Raw genomic sequence first — 17588 nt, 5'->3', positions numbered from 1 at the left:
CTGAGCAAAAACTTCCTCAACCTCAATGAGAGCAAGACCGAGGTAATCTTTTTTGGACCCCAACCTCCAGCCTCTCCGGTTGATATTCTGTGCTCCCTAAGTAAAAACATCCTCCCCTCTGTCATGAACCTTGGAGTGACCTTTAATAGCACTTTTAAATTCGATAAGTAGGTCAGCACCGTAGTAAAATCCTGCTTTTTTAAAATAAGATTATTGGCCAAAACCAAGTCGTATTTATCTTTTAAAGACCTGGAAAGGGCTATTAACGCCTTTGTGACCTCAATACTGGACTATTGTAACGCTCTGTATGTGGGTATGGACCAGGCATCAATTAAACGCCTGCAGCTAGTCCAAAACGCAGGTGCACGTCTCCTGACTGGCCACAAAAAGCGTGACCACATCACCCCAATTCTGGCCTCACTACACTGGCTTCCAGTCCGGTTCAGAATTGATTTTAAAATCCTTTTATTTGTATTTAAAGCACTAAATGGGTTGGCTCCGGCCTATATAGCTGAACTCCTCCAGCGCTACACCCCAGCCAGAGCTTTAAGATCTGCTGACCAGCTGCTGCTGGTAGTGCCTAAGACCAGGCTCAAAACCCGAGGGCACCGAGCCTTCGCAGCAGCTGGCCCCAGGCTCTGGAACACTCTTCCCCTCCATGTGAGGTCGGCCCAGACCCTAGGGGCTTTTAAATCCACACTGAAGACACACTACTTCTCTCTGGCCTTCTAGTTAGAGTGGGGTTACGACTCCTGACTGTTCCATGTGTTGTTTTTATCTGTTGTGATTTATTGTGATGTAATGTGTTTTTATGTGTTTAAATTACATGTACAGCACTTTGGCTCGACCAAAATCGTTTTTAAATGTGCTCTACAAATAAAACTTGATTTGATTTGATTTGAATTTAAAGTCTGCTCTTCCTGCATTTGTTACTTTTCTGTTTTGAGAGGTTCTTAATGCACCTTGAAACTGAACAATAATGGGATTCAGCTCTGTGTTGTTTAGGATCTCAGGGACTGAGTCTTTTCCTATGTTCTCATTGATCCAGTGTATACTTTACTGGGCATGCTTCAACTCTAACAACAAACAAATACAAATATTTCTGTTTTGTTGTATCACATAACGCATAATACATAAGTACATAATGAGATGCTCGAAATGTATGACTAAAGTCTGTGTTGGCAGCAAAACAAGAAAAATGTAGAAAAATGGCAGAAAATAGTGAAAGCATCATAGATTGAGATTGTTTAGCAAGCTACTTATGCAAAGGATAAAACTAAAGCTAAAAGTTGGAAATACCATCTTTTTTAAAGTTTTGCACAGATATATATATCTAATCTTATTCATTGAGTTATATAAGAAGATTAAACTGTTGAGTTATTAAGGAAGATTAAATATGATTACGGCATGTTTGAAGATGAAGTCAATACGCATATAGTGCTGTTGTCCTTTTCAATGGAGCATTTAGCCCAAACATCACTAATCCTGCATGCATAAGAATATTTATGTATGTCTTTGAAAGTGTTTGCCTTGGTAATGATGCCTATAAAAGGATCAAATATCATCATAAAACTAAATAAATGCACCAAAAAAAAGACACCGATTATTGATTTCGGGCTGCTGGAAGTTATTTCCAAAAAATGTTTAAAAGGACTGTAAAATAATAAAATATTGTAAGATCCTTAGGGGAAGGGATTCCTTGTCAGGATTCTCATGTTTTGTCACGTTTGTAGTTTTGTATGTCTGGTTATGGGTATTTTCCTCCTTGTATATTGTCTGGTCTTTTTCCCTGTGTTTTTCCTCCCGTCGTTAGTTTCCCTGGTGTGTCTAGTTGTCTGATTGTTTTCACCTGTCACTCCTTGTGTGTCTCCTGTGCTCATCAGTGTTGGCCCCGCCCCTGATTGTTCCCACCTGTGTCTAGTTACTCTGTGTTTAAATCCCCCTGTCTCCCAGTGTTCGGTGTCGGTTCGTCTTGTGTATTGGCTTGTCCTCGGTGAGTGTTCTGTCCTGTCTTTGTCAGTATAGCCTTGGAATAAAGGAATTATGTTCACGTTAATCTGCATTTGGGTCCTACCTGCTTCACACATCGTAACATTACGAACCGACCAAAGATGGACCGAGCGGATTCAGCTTTTTTGATGCCACAGGCGGCTGCTAAGAGAAGGAGGCGCAAAGCCAAGCTAGCAGCCATGCCTCAATGCTCCAGTACCAGCCCACGCAGCTTTGCGTCCATACTGGATTACCTGGCTTACACAGCCAGGGTCCAGGCTTCCGCTCCGGACCTTACAGCCAGGTTTCCGGCCCCAGCTGCCACAGTCCCATCTCAAGTTTCCTCTCGAGTCCCCTCTCCAGTTTCCTCTCGAGTCCCCTCTAGAGTCCCCTCTGGAGTCCCCTCTGGAGTCCCCTCTCCAGTCCCCTCTTGAGTCCCCTCTCCAGTCCCCTCTCGAGTCCCCTCTCCAGTCCCCTCTCGAGTCCCCTCTCGAGTCCCCTCTCCAGTCCCCTCTCCAGTTCCCTCCTCTAGTCCCTCCTTTAGTCCCTCCTCTAGTCCCTCCTTTAGTCCCTGCTCTAGTCCCTGCTCTCGTCCCTCCTCTAGGTCCCCTCGCGAGTCCCCTCGCGAGTCCCCTCGCGAGTCCCCTCTCGGGTTCCCTTCTCTAGTCCCATCTCTAGTCCCTCCTCTAGTCACTTCTCGAGTCCCCTCTCCAGTTCCCTCTCGAGTTCCCTCTCGAGGTCCCTCCTCTAGTCCCTCCTCTAGTCCCTCGTCTAGTCCCTCCTTTAGTCCCTCCTTTAGTCCCTCCTCTCGTCCCTCTTCTCATCTCTCCTCTAGTTCCCCTCGCGAGTCCCCTCTCGAGTTCCCTCCTCTAGTCCCTCCTCTAGTCCCCTCTCTAGTTCCCCTCTCGAGTCTTCTCTCGAGTCCCCTCTCGAGTCCCCTCTCAAGTCCCCTCTCGAGTTCCCCCTTGGTTCCCCTCTCGAGTCTCCTCTCGAGTCCCCTCTCGAGTTCCCCCTTGGTTCCCCTCTCGAGTCTCCTCTCGAGTCTCCTCTCGGGTCCCTACTCCGGGTCCTGTCCCGTTGGGGGCTCCGTCGACTACTCCTCTGCAGGAGATCCTGGCAATCGTATGTCTGTCCCGTTGGAGGCCCCGCCGACTACTCTCCTGCCGGGGGTCCTGCCAACCCTTTGTCCTGTCCCGTTGGAGGTCCCGCCGTCTACTCTCCTGCCGGGGGTCCTGCCAGCTCCATGTCCTGTCCCGTTGGAGGTCCCGCCGTCTACTCTCCTGCCGGGGGGCCTGCCAGCTCCTTCTCCTTTCTCGTTGGAGGTCCCGCCGTCCACTCCCCTGCCGGGGGTCCTGCCAACCCTAGGTCCGGTCTCGTTGGAGGTCCCGCCGTCTACTCCCCTGCCGGGGGTCCTGCCAACCCTATGTCCTGTCCCGTTGGAGGTCCCGCAGACTACTCTTCTGCCGGGGGTCCTGCCAACCCTTTCTCCTTTCTCGTTGGAGGTCACACCGTCCACTCCCCTGCCGGGGGTCCTGCCAACCCTAGGTCCGGTCTCGTTGGAGGTCCCGCCATCTGCTCCCCTGCCAGGGGTCCTGCCGACCCTTTCTCCTGTCTCGTTGGAGGTCCCGCCGTCTACTCCCCTGCCGGGGGTCCTGCCAACTCTGTGTCCTGTGTCTTTGGAGGACCCGTGCCGTTGGAGGTTCTACCGGGGGCCCTGCCAGCCCCATGTCCATCACCTGTCTCGCCGGGGTTCCTGCCAACTCCTGGTCCACTTCCGTGGGGGATCCTGCCGAAGCCTGTCCGACCGGCTCCGGTTTCTGTCCGGCCGACACCGGGTCCTGCCCGGTCTCCGGAGCTGTCCCATCAGCGCTTTCCTGCCCGGCCTCTGGATCCGGTCCGGTCGACACCGGTTCCTGCCCGGCCTCCGGAGCTGTCCGGTCTACGCCCTCGAGCCCGGCCCTCTGAGAGCCGGAGTCTTCACCCTCAATCCCGGTCCCCTGAGAGCCACGGCCTTCACCCTCGATCCCGGGACCCGGAGAGTCACGGCCTTCGCCCTCGAGCCTGGCCCCCTGACTTTCCCGGCCGTGGTGGCCTTCGCCCCTCCATAACCCCCACCTTGGACTCTGTCTTGCCCCCGGGCCGTCCGCCCGAGACCCGTTCCTGGTCCTCTGCCTTGCCCCCGGGCCGTCCACCCGAATCCCCCTTTTTGGACTCTGCCTTACCCCCGGGCCGTCCGCCCGAGACCTCTTCCTGGTCCTCTGCTTTGCCCCCGGGCCGTCCGCCCGAGACCCCTTCCTGGTCCTCTGCCGTGCCCCTGGGCGGTCAGTTCAGTCCCGTACTCCAGACCCCCTCCACCCATCCTGGTGGCCCTAGTTACCCTGTGTTTAAATCCCCCTGTCTCCCAGTGTTCAGTGTCGGTTCGTCTCGTGTATTGGCTTGTCCTCGGTGAGTGTTCTGTCCTGTCTTTGTCAGTATAGCCTTGGAATAAAGGAATTATTTTCACGTTAATCTGCATGTGGGTCCTACCTACTTCACACATCGTAACATTCCTGTTTGGAACATGACATGGCAATTCTGATTATTTCCTCCCCGACTCAACATCAGATACAAAGGAGCAGCACATGAATCGTCTTTGGGGACCAGCAATGCAAAGGAAACTATAGGTTACTTACGTAACCCCAGTCCTCGGAGTAACATGAAGCATTTTCTCCTTTTGCGAACAGACTTAACGCGGCTCCGCCGTAACGCACCCACAGCGGACTCCCGTTCCTTGGATGTGGAGTCCAGTCTGCATAGAGTGGTGTACCTCTGGACAGTAATTCTGTCACGAGGTGCATAACTCCCGGTACCTGTGTCGCTCTCAGAGAGAGGAGACGTCTGCCGCTCCAAGGGATACGTTTGTGTGCCAGTGTGTGTGACTGGAGACAACGCAACCTCCCCTGGCGGTTCATACACGATATCGTGTTGTCTGTCCTCACGAGGACATGGTGTCCTCTGAGAGAAGGCAGGAAGCGTTTTAGGGTGGAGAACACCGCTAAAAGCTCCGGGTAGTTTACGTGTGCCCGCTGGAGGTCTCTGCTCTAGGGACCTCTCACCGGGCGACCTTCGTAAATACCCTATCAGCCTGTCTGACCTGCGTCCGTGGTGACCACCTTCTGTGAAAGGACAGCACCCGTAGGCGCGTCCCGCACTAGAAAAGTCGGGTGTAGTGCCACTACGCATTACATAATAACCAAAACTCTTATTATGAGGCCCATGTTGAGTGGGTGCTTTACGAGGACATTTTCCCCCGTAATCTGACTCCGCTCGGTGGGCATTATAGATAAAACCCTTCTTTCTAGGAGAGAGAGAGAACCTCTCTCTCCAGAATATGGGTTGACTCTCTCTGGGTTTGTAAAAACAGATAAAGTATAACTGTTTTGAGAAGCCCAGGCAGATGTCGTGAGTATCTCCTGCTGTATGCTCCTTAGAGCCAGCTGAGATGTCACGTTTACGGCTCCGACCGGCACTGCGCATGTGCGTGACGGAGGTGCCCTTTCAGCTCCAGCCGGCACTGCGCATGCGTGTGACGGTGGTGCCTTCACGGCTCCAGTCGGCACTGCGCATGTGCGTGGCGGTGGTGCCCTTAAAGCCCCAGCCGGCACTGCGCATGCGCGTGGCGGTGGCTTCACGGACCCGTCAATAATCCGCCTTTTGAGAGATGCCGTAGCTGCTCTCAAAAGGGGAGAAAATTGGCGGGCTGATTATTGGTTTTATTGATTTTCTCTTCATTTTTTTGAGCTGCGCCCTCGGCCTGAAGCCTGGATGCGTCAGCGGCAAATGTTTTATGACAGAGGAATCAATCAACGTGTGACATGTGTTTGTGCGGACTTGAGGATGGTGTTTAGGCATCTCTCGAGGCGGCGGGAACACATTCACGGAGGGGAGAAGGAGGGGCTGTCACACCGCTCGCTTCTTCTTCCTCGACTGCTGGCCGAAATTCTGGGTTGGCTGAGCCTGAGCTGCAGCCGGAACCGGAGATTTTCTCAGCCAACTTGCCCTTGTCTCCAGCCTGGGCTGGGGACTCGGGGTGGGCTGCGACCTCTGCGTCTTCGGTGTTTTAAACCGAGCAGAGTTCGAGGCAGCTTGGGCAGAGGACTGTTCATCCGAGTCAGACAGGAGGAACTCAGAGGTATCCTCTTCGTCCTCCATGTAGTCTAACTCTAGGACATCTCTCTAGGACCTGTTCCCGCGTCTCTTGCCGCCACCTGGTCTCGGCCTGATATGGCGCGGGATTCAGGTTCTGCGGTGGCCGCTGTCGATGAGCCCCAGACCGACCCAGTGAGGGGCTCCATCTCTGCGGCGGACGACCCCGTGTCTTGATTGCCAGCCGGCAAACCAGTGGACATGAGGGGGTCCTGTCCCGACAGGCTAGCTTGTTGTGCTAACCTTCGGCGGAGGCTCTTCATAGTGAAGCGGGCACAATGCCCGCACGAGCCGGGGTTGTCAATGGCCTCCTAGGCGTGTTCCAGCCCGAGGCAGGACGAACAGATCTGGTGTGAGTCTGTGCCTGACACTTTCAACCCGCAGCCGCAGAGCCGAGCCTCCGAGTTCCTGACTCCTCTGGTGTGAGGGAGAGAGGCGTCCATCTCGTTCGCCGTGAGGCGTGGAGAGGACCCGCTCTTAACAGGTACGTCGAGAAAAAAGGTGTTACCAATCTGTTTTTAATCCGGAGAAAAAAAGGACAGTGTGGGTCTTTTTCCTCAAAGAATATTACCTGGTGTGGTAATATTCTTTTAATCCTTTTCTCCTCCGAGAGAAGAGAAAAGAAAAAACGTCCTCGCTACCGTGGTGTCGGCAGTGAGGGAAAAAACACAAGCTGGCAACGGGTGTGTTGCTAGCTTGAGAATCAAAACCTTACCTTAATTCCAGAGGAAGAACGGCGAGGTTGATTATAATACTAACTGGTGTGTTAGTACTATACTCTTCTGCGAGGCAGAATTGGGTAGCCGGCTAACGCCCGTCGACCAAAATTAGCTTTTGGTTCAGTCTGTGGACTGTTAAGCTAGCCCGGCTACCATTAGAGATGTGCTCTGAAGCGAGAAGAGGTGTTTGAATGACGCATGCGTCGTGGCGCAGGCTACTTATAGGGGGTGATTTCCCCTGACGTTGACGTCAAGATCACCAGCCAATCAGGATTGGCGTAATGAGATTGATGCTTCTGTTTGCTCCGCGATGAGGCGCATCCCATAGTGAGACATCGAACGGAGTGTTATGAATGAGAACTCTTATCTGTCGGTTTTTCTGCCAACCGTAGCCAGTTTTTTTTCCTCTATCTTTTCTAACCAATGAAGTATGAGACAGTAACCTGTCTCCTCTGTCAGTATCTCAGCTTTTGTTCATTGAAAATGTAATACAGTAATGTTGAACTGGAACAGAAAACGGCAGAAAACGGCACTACGATTCCCACAGAGGAAGAAGTGCGAGTTGTAGCTTGTGTCAGACACTATTGCCAGTGCTTGAATTGGAATAAAAAAGGTGCCAGTACTCTAAATCAGCAACTGTTCCATGTCAATTTATTTATACAGCCCAAAAACAAGTATTTGGCTCAAAGTCATAGTATATCCTATAATGCTGGTCCGTTTGTCTGTTTGCTGTATATTTTAGAAAGGCTCACTGTACTTAAACAAATGACTCAGGGGGCATCTGAGATTAGAAGGGGTGCAGTGGTAAAGTACTATATTTATAAGTGGGGAGTGGACCTGACACCCTCTAGGGGGGTCCGGGCGCATGCTCCCCCGGGAAGATTTTTTTTTTTAAATATTGAAGTTAGATGCATCAATCTGGTGCACTTTGAGAGCAAAATGAAGAAATATATGGATACCTCTCAACATCCATATGAAACAGAACTGTAAACAGATTTACTTTTTCTTTATGGATATAAAAGAAAGTAAAGCCTGACTCCTACTGGCGGCTGGTTAAATGACTCCTCGTCCCTGAGTACACTCACCATCTTTCAGCAGGAAAGGAGAGAGGGAATCCTTGTCCAGCAACAACCGCTGTCTTTTCGCACTATTATTAAGCCACGCTAACATTTTCGAAATGCTAACGTTATGTGATGTCTTTTCTGCTCTTGTATATCGCTGCGGCACGTCATGAGATGCGTCATGAGATGCGTCATGAGATGCCGCCTGCCGCCGGCGGCTGAGTACCGGCATTTTACTCGGTAAGAAGTGCCGGTACCACATAGGTAAAAATCAGAAGTGCCGGTACTGCGTACTTGTGAGTACCGGCCCAATTCAAGCACTGACTATTGCAATATTCTGCTTTTTTGTAAGGTTAAGTAATTTCAAAAGGTTGGATTTGTAAAAAACGTAAAAACATAGAAAAAGACATAGAAGATCAAAAAACCGACACCGAAGATCTAAAAACATGAATACAATAGCTGACACACTCCAAAAATAAATGCCCCTTGTTCAGCAATCAAATGGTAACAGGCAGTGCTTTCATTTGTCATGAGTTCTGCCTTTTTCAGGTTTTAAACTTAGTTTTGTGAGTAACTGCTCTGAGTCGTGTTATCTTCTGCAAAACAAGATCGGGGTCAACTTTAGATCATTGCATGCACAATGTATAAGATTCTGCAAACCCCCCTTATTCAGTCCAAGGTTTTTGAGACGGAAATTGCCAAAAGTGATTCAGAATTTCAAACAGCATCCAGAAAGAGAAACATTATGCAACAATGACAAGTTAATGTGTGCTATCATAAATGTCGACAACTGAAAACTGGGATTAATATGCCAGTTCAAATCAGAGGGAAAAATAAGTGTCAAGGCATATTTGTCATCAAATGTGTTGAGTAAAAGTCTCCAATATCTAGTTCCTTTTTGATTGTTTGCAAACATTGCACAAGAAGCAGCAGCTGATGAAATAAAGTCATATGGGTTTAAAGCAACATTTGGAGCTTTTAGGACCGAGTGTTCCTTTTTAAGTTTTGTTACCAGTGTCACAGAGCCTTGCATCCATAACATATTGCTCATTGTATTCAATAACCATGAGCACATATCTATATATCTAATATAGCATCCACTCCTGCTTAAAGTAACTTCGGAAATGAATTAAGTTTACTTATTCCTTAAATCCTATTTAATGCACTCTTATATGAATCCTTTGTTCATCATACTCTAATCGAACCAATCTTAAAAGGGCCCTATTATGCTTTTGGGGGGTTTTCCATTTCCTGTAGTGTGTTATAAAGTATGTTGTGAATGTAAACTGTCTGCAAAGGTTAAAAGGTTCACGGCAGAGGGAGTTTCTCACGGCAGAGGGAGTTTCTCACGGCAGAGGGAGTTTCTCGCCCACACACTCCCCCATGCCTATAACGCCCTGAATGTACTCCTTTTTTTACTTCCGTAAACATGACGACATCACTATGTAACACTTGCGCTTCTGTTGGCTAGCGCTATAACACATAATCTGTGATAGGCGTGACATCTCTAAAGCCCCTGTCACACTGTCCCGAAATTGACACCAGTTGGACACACGATAAAGGACATGTTTAAATTCGGCTCTGATCGTAACAACATCGGGCCAATCGTGAGGGCATCTTAAGCCATCGTATGACCGCCGGTGGAGTTTCTCAGGCTCCGGCAGCAACTTCGTGAGCGGTGGCAAAATCTATGGCATGCCAAAAAATTGCCGATCGATGTCATTTCGTATTATAGTACGATGACATCGAGATTGCATTTATTGCACAACAAAATCATGTAAACATATTATGTAGATAACCCAATTTGTTTTTTGTGAAACTGAAAAGGATATTACATTGTGTTTGTTACTTTCGTTGCAGTTGTATGTCTTAAATGTAATTTAGGTTAACTTCCTGATGCTTTTATTTTTGAAGGCGAGTTTACGCTGTTGACAGGAAGTTGTTGTTGCTATGGAAACAACATGACAGAGATAAGTAATATCTTCTAATCTACATATAAAGACAGAGAAAGTAAAGAATAAAGTGTATGTTTAAATGTTAGCACCCCCCGAAGAGGCACAAGCTCTTACGTTGAGTCTGGATACATTCTAAATCATCAATACCGTCTATGACTAGTGCTGCGTACCTGGACTCACATTCAGGTTCAGGTCCGGACTCAAGTCCAGAGGTTCAGGTTCAGGTCCGGACTTATAAGTCCGGACCTGAACCCATGGCTTGTGTCAAGTTGTGTGAGTAACTAAAGTGAACTTATTGTGAGCTAATTATCAATTGAAAATTAACTCATAATCAACTCAAATTCAAACTCATCAGGTTTATTGTGCTCCCTTCCAACTTGTGTCTACATTTCTCTACAAAGTACAAATGTGCCACTTAGTCTACAAATGACTTATGACAGCAACTACAGTGAACTACTACAAAGTTCAAACATGTATTTCATTTACCAAACTAAAGTAACCAAACAGTCCCTGAGCTGACTGAGCCTAAATCCCTAAAACGTTGCTGAAAGGTAGAGTGTAGAGTAGACTATACGCATCACACTGTTACACACCTAATATACAGTATAGGCTACACTCTAGTGACTGTACAGTCAGAGTGTACTGTACTGTCTGTGCACCATGTATTTTCTACAACTCTACAATACATACTGTTAGAAATTAAAATCAATGTTGATATGGCGTAATTTTGAATTAAAAACACTAATTTAAATCACTTTTATTCTGAAAAAACCGAAAGTTCACACTATTAACTTAAAACTTTTATTCTGAAAATTCTTCACTTCCGGTTAGCATTAGCATGTGGCGAAATTCTACGTTTTCAAACCGTAAATCGAAGGTGAAATGACATGTGATGTTGTACACTGAGCACACTGGGATTAGCACTCATTTATTGACGCTGAATAACGTTTATCAGGGAATGTTTAAATAACCACAGACACCAGAATATACGTAAGTGCTAGTTTTTTTGCGAGTCCAAGTACCGGTTCCTGACGTTCCGGTTTTAACCGGACTTGAACCGAAACTTTTTACAAGTCCAGTACCGGTTCGGCGTACCGGTACGCAGCACTATCTATGACCATATTAGCGTGTGTGGTTCGGGTGTCATCGTGTGGCCTTCTGTAGGCATCGTACTTGCTTGGCTGTTGACCAACTTCGTGGCCATCTTCATGCGAAATTCACAATTCCATATTCGTGTGTCCATCTGGTGTCAATTTCGGGACAGTGTGACAGGGGCTTAAGTGGTTGACCAATCACAACAGAGCCAGCTAGCTAACCAATCAGAGCAGACTGTGCTTTGGTTTCAGACAACTATGACAGGAAGGTGAATAACTACACAGACTGAAATCCAATGACTCATACTGATGCTGCACTGGTAGAACCACATGATTTATTTATTTCGAAGGTCAGTTTTCTTGTTTTTTTACTTTGTAGTTATCATCCTGTAAATGAGGGGTGACGTGAGTTTGCACTCACCAGAAAACATATTGAATCGTAAAAGGTCAGGAGCAAATGGAACACAGCGGGACGGAACAAGAAGGTTTCATGTTTTTCTCAGGTCGAGGGGAGGCTTGAGGAATTGAAAGTGCCCTCCGAGGAAAGACCTTACTGTAGATCTAGTGCTATTACTGTACAACTGCTACACATGGCCCCTGATGGAGAGGGTATTGGAGCAGTGGCGTAACTATCGCCGGTGCAGCCGGTGCATTGCACCGGGGCCCACAGCCGTCCAGGGGCCCATGCAAAAAAATAAAAATGTTATATATATAATTATTTTTTTTTAATTTCTTTTTTTATATATATTTTATTTTGGGGCCACAATGGCATTGACTGGTTCACGCAGTCTTCAAAGTAACCTAGCAACCTACATTAATTTTGTATTTGTCTGTCCAATGACCTTGCTCCCTTTCATGTCATGATACCTTGCGTGACGAACGAACTGTTTAATCAACATCAAAAGTTATATGTACTACACAGCTCTAGCAGCAGCAAGATCAGCAGAATTATAACACATTGAATAGCTTGCATTTATAATGTACAGCAAACCAAAACACAAGAGCGGCGCTCAAAAGAGAAAGGACAAGAGAGAACAAGGAGATAACAAGGAGATGTAAAGGCTAAACAGACAAAATTAGACAGTTTTTTTTTGTCATACATCGTCCTCGAAATCGAACACTAACGTTGGTAATGTTGACGTGCAGCGGGAGCCGGAGGCTAACGATAGCTCACCTGCCTCACCATCATCTAGCTCCTCAAGTGAAGCTGTATCCGTGGCTGTGCGACCTTCTTCTCCAGCCATGAGCCAGGAGGAGAGGATGGATTTGGCTGTGCCCGGCGGTGGTCCTACAGTTCCCGCAAGGGCCCCGCCCCCAACCGATAGGGGAATCTATGGCGCTATTGAGACCCCCGACGCCAAGATCAAAGGCTATATTATAGCAACCGGTCCATGTAGGCCTATCGGGCCATTCCCCAGAGACACACATCAAGGAAACAGGTGTTTCTCCGAGATGTATTACACCACCACTACCAGAGCAGGTATCAAACTGCCATGGACATGGCTGTGTTACTCCCCCACCCTGGACTGTGCCTATTGTGAGCCGTGCTGGCTGTTCGCAGACCGAGGTGCACCGTTCTACAGTGATGCGTGGACATGCGTTGTCTGCGACGATTGACTCACATGCACAATCTCAGGTCCATGTCGGAGCGTGTGTCATATATGAACAGTGGAAGAAAAACGGGAGAATCGATGCAAACATGGAGAGGAATGCAAGGAATGCTGCTAATTACTGGAGACCGGTACTTGAGCGTATTGTCAACATTACAATCCCTCTGGCCACTTGTAACTTGGCTTTTAGAGGACATAGGGAGATTCTTGGACAGCCCAACAGTGGAAACTTTCTCAGTATGATAGAACTTTTAGCATGTTACGATCCGGTTCTGAAAGAACTTGTTGAGCGACCACAAGGTTCTGTGAAATACTTGAGTCCAGCTGTTCAAAATGAGATAATCTACATAATCGCAAAGCGGGTGCAGTGCGACATTTAAGTAGAAATAAATAATGCTCCGTTTTATGTTGTTTGCATAAGTAGGCTATATTTTTCGTTTCCTTTATTTAATTACTTAATTTCAAGACAACTTTGGGAATTTTGTTTGTTTGTTATGAGTTTTAAATAGAATTTGAAAGTGGAGAGAGAGAGAGAGAGACGGACAGTGGAGAGAGACGGACGGAGAGAGAGAGAGAGGAGAGAGGAGAGAGAGAGAGAGAGAGAGAGAGAGGGAGAGATGAGAGAGAGAGATGAGAGAGGGAGAGAGAGATGAGAGAGATGAGAGAGAGAGAGAGAGAAAAAAGCAACGCTGAGTTGGGGGGGGCCCCAAAAACATATTTGCACCGGGGCCAATCACAACCTTGTTACACCACTGTATTGGAGTATGCGTTAGCGCTGGCTAACAAGGTTGACAAACCGTGACAAAAGAGTAGAGGGAGAGAATGAAGAGAGGGGGGTTAGAGGAGCTCTAATGAAATATGGGAGAGGAAAGAAGGGGTGAGACAGTGAGACAGCTGAAAGGTGAAACTGAGCAGTGATGAGTTAGCATGTTTGATGGACTGTGAAATTGCAGTTAGCCAGTCTAGCCGTTGCTTTATGATAATTAGTGCTAACTTGCACAGCTGTGTACGAACCTCCTCCCAGCCCCTCCCATTGGTGTAGGAGATGACATCGAGCAGCGGATTGGACAGGTAGCCGTCACTGTTGAAGGAATAATCCCGCCCACCGATGGATATGTTGTTGAAGTACCTGTGAGAGGAAACAGAAAAACAGAGAGGTGAAATTAGAGATGAGATTTTATGAACCTACAAGATCCATGTAAGGGGACAATAAGTTTGGTTAACAATGAACCATGTCCCATAAAAGTAGTCCTACTGTATGTCACCTGTGGAATATTAGTGAATAACAGATGCTAAGTGGATTAAAGACAACTTTTACTGCTGCTTAAATATTCCCATTTTCTTTTGCCATTTTTCATAGATGTAGCTAAATGTCGTGCACGTTTTGTAGGAAGATGATGCTCCGTTCGTCAATTCAGTCAACTAAACTCTGATTGTGACTGTTAGGCATCATTGGGTCCAACACCAGACATATTTTAATCGTTAAACAATTTGGGCCAACAATTTAGAGGTCAACCTGTAGGTATAGTTGAGTAATATGCTCACAATTTCAGTGAAATAGAGTTGAACATATCCCTGACAACTTAGCCTTGGTTTAAAATCTCGCTCTAAGGATGTACGCAATTGTCAGTTTTGAAAAAAGCATCTTTCAAACTGTACTTAAAATACTTTCTGAAAAGTACAGCAGAGAAAAAACATAAAGTAATGTGTCCCCGTATAACATTTTAAGAGAAGAGAAAATAAAGTCAAGTAATCAAAGCAATGGAGTGAAAGGCGAGACCTTCACTGCGGGGGAACACACATCAGGGATTGTTCGCTAAAGACAAAACACATTTCTGTTGAGATGAGAGGAAATCACATTTTTGAGGTGTAAAGACCGTGGGGGACGCAAATAGTCGAGAAGAGGTTAAACAGGGAGGGAGAGATGACATGAAGTGCAGAATTTGCCAACATGTTTCCCCCGTCTTCTGCTGCTTTCTCGTGTCACACACACAGCAGGAGTTTTGCAGTGTGAAAAGCAGAAAGAATATAAACATTGGAGGACAAATACTTGAGAATACCAGGAAAAAACAAAAATCAAAGAGTTTTAGTGTGAAATGGGGATAATGTGAGAGAGAAAGAGAGAGCTTTACCTTTGATGTTTTTAATAAAATATCTACCTTGCATCTTGGAAAAAAAGCACATCAAAGCTTTCTAATGAAACCACTCCACAAACACACCGACAGCCTCATTGAAAGAAAGCCTCAGCATCTTAGATAATTCTTAATCAACTGCAATCAGACTTCAAAACAGACAAAGCCTATGGAAATTGTGCAAAACAGCCAGTGTGTGGCATGCCAAAAAATTGCCAAAGGACCTTGCGAAGATTCATTATCGTGTTGAATTTGTGTGTCCATTTTGCCCTTTGTAAGGCACTCGTGAGGGCCTCTTGTCAAATCGTGTCATCTTCGTGTGATCATCGGTGCCATCGGGAATTTTTCGCCTCAAGAAGACAATACGAAGGAAACAAGAAGCAGCCCGATTGTCTTAGGAAGGCAACACGACTACATGAAGCCCTCGCAATGCCGTTATGTAGCCATCGTATTATAGTACGATGACATCGAGATTGCATTTATTGCACAACAAAATCATGTAAACATATTGTGTAAATAACCCAATTCGTGTTCTGTGAAACTGAAAAGGATATTACATTGTTTTTGTTACTTTCGTTGCAGTTGTATGTCTTAAATGTAATTTAGGTTAACTTGCTGTTTTATTTAGATGCTTTTATTTTGAAGGCGAGTTTAATACACAGCTGCAGCAAAACAGCATTCACCCACATCAGAAAAAAAACATCAAAAAAACATCATTATGTCATTCTAGACTTTGAGAAGAGCTATTTCAGTGGAATGCTTCTGACAGGAACCAGATTGGAAACATTCAAAACGTCGTTTTCAGTGAAGACAGCAGTGATCAGTTTGACAACATGTTTTTAGATAAAAGGCAGCTTAGATGTGGGCATATTGGTTTTCTGGAAGTAATGGTTCAAAAGTATGATGATTTATTTTAGAAGACGTTGATCAACTGCACGTTAGCAATATGCTAATAACTACTTTTAATAGAGTCAGGCAAGTTGGGAAACTATCTTAAGGGTTTGGTGAAGGTTTTGCACATCGACCAGATCAATGAAGTCTTGCAGGAGAATAGAAACAGTCCTAAAATAAATAAAGAATATATAAATAGGGTTGCAAAATTCCGGGAATTTTCAAAGATGGAAACTTTCCATGGGAATGTATATGAATAAACTGGGAATGTTCTAAATTGAAGGTTGGCTCTTCATAGGGAACTTAAATATAGTTGGGGAAAGTATATTTTAGCATAATCTTGACTAAAACAAACAGATGCCATTCAAGTACACTTGAATATCCATGCCATTCCTCAATCACATGCACATAGCACACTGTTTACTGCATGGCTATTGAGACCAAACCCCCTAAAGGCACTGTGCACTCCTCCATCACATGCACAGATGATTTCTAGAAGTAATATTTAACTCAACATTCATGTTTTTGTTCCTAAATGAAACAAATGATTGTTCAATAAAATAATTAAAACTTGTTCTGTTCTACTTACAAATACATCTGTTGAAATGTCATGTTTTTTTATTTATGCTTGGATATGATACAATTTGATTACATTACCCTCAATTCCCAGTTAGTTCCCATAATTCCAATATGGAATATTTACAAAATTCCCCAGCTTAACTTCCCATGGAAATGTAACGGAAACTTTCCCGGAAATGTACCGGAAATGTTCCACCCCTTTGCAACCCTATATATAAATCTAAAGAAAAAGGAAATGAAAGAGGCACCTTTTCTCCAAGTTCTCCAAAAATACATATGCACATTTTGTTCTGAAGGTGTCAGAGCAAACAGGCTGCCATATTTTCTGGATCCAGGGAGCAGTCGGGAGTTTGGGGTTTGATGCCTTGCTCATGGATCCCTCAGAAGTTCACAGGAGGTGAACTGGCACCTCTCCAGCTACCAGTCCTCACTGCTTTTTCTTATTGGTCCAATCAGGACTTGAAATAGTGACCCCTTTGTTCCCAAGCTGAGTCCCTACAGACTGAGCTACTGCAGCCGCAAGAGGCATTATGATGAGAGTTAGGGTTAGCCTACTATGCTACCCATTGCATCTGTAATTCTATCCACAAAGGAAGAGAGAAAGTAACAGTTTTCCTTATTTGGAAGGACAGGCACATTGGGAGGTGGAGGTTTCACCATATTGTTTTAAATAAATGTAAGGTTGTTTTTAGTTTATGGCTTCTTTAACCATGTTGTTAAGAGGTCTTTGTAATAGTAAAAATGAACCTGGAGCTTGGTACATTTTCCACAATCGATCTGCCTTCTGACATTTACCTCAGAAACAACAAATAGTGTTATCTAACAAGAGGAATGCATCATTGAATGATAAATAATTCTGAATTGACCAGGTGCCCCTTTATCTAAAATAAGCTCAATGTGTTTTAAATGTGTGGATAAGTAGAGAACTCAGCGCTTGGCTCAAAAAAAGCAGAACACCTCTCAGCTGAGAGACAATTTCATTCGCGGAGGAAGTTAAATGTTTTCTAGACAGAGAATCTAAATTAAAACACAAGTTAAAAAAAAAGCATTCATGGTTAGTTACATGCAGCTCCACAAAGTAAATACAATCAATATTTTAACCAAGCGTAAATAAATAGGTCCAAGTTTTGACCCCCTTGTGCGAATATAACCACAACAAAGGAGCTTCCTACTTTATTCAACATTATTCCAGCCCATAATCCTTAATGGTCTACTATGGGATTTAATTTGTTGACTGTGAATTATGTATCAAATGCAGCGGGGAGTAAAAATAATGAAAAACAGAATTAGAAAGCAGCTTACAGAAGCTGGAAATCCGGATTTTATATGCATATCCCAGCTATCACATTCTGCTTTCTAATATTAATAAGGGT

General features: G+C 45.5%; 1 pseudogene; it reads right to left on the bottom strand.

The window, feature by feature from the left end:
• Positions 1-17588, bottom strand: part of LOC117455484 (glutamate receptor ionotropic, NMDA 2D-like) — a 233194-nt pseudogene that overhangs the window by 102927 nt on the left and 112679 nt on the right.

The sequence above is a fragment of the Pseudochaenichthys georgianus genome, chromosome 11 (genome assembly GCF_902827115.2).
Source record: "Pseudochaenichthys georgianus chromosome 11, fPseGeo1.2, whole genome shotgun sequence".
NCBI classification, from domain to species: domain Eukaryota; kingdom Metazoa; phylum Chordata; class Actinopteri; order Perciformes; family Channichthyidae; genus Pseudochaenichthys; species Pseudochaenichthys georgianus.
The sequence above is the reverse complement of the archived record's forward strand: the minus strand, read 5'-3'. Positions and strand labels throughout refer to the sequence as shown.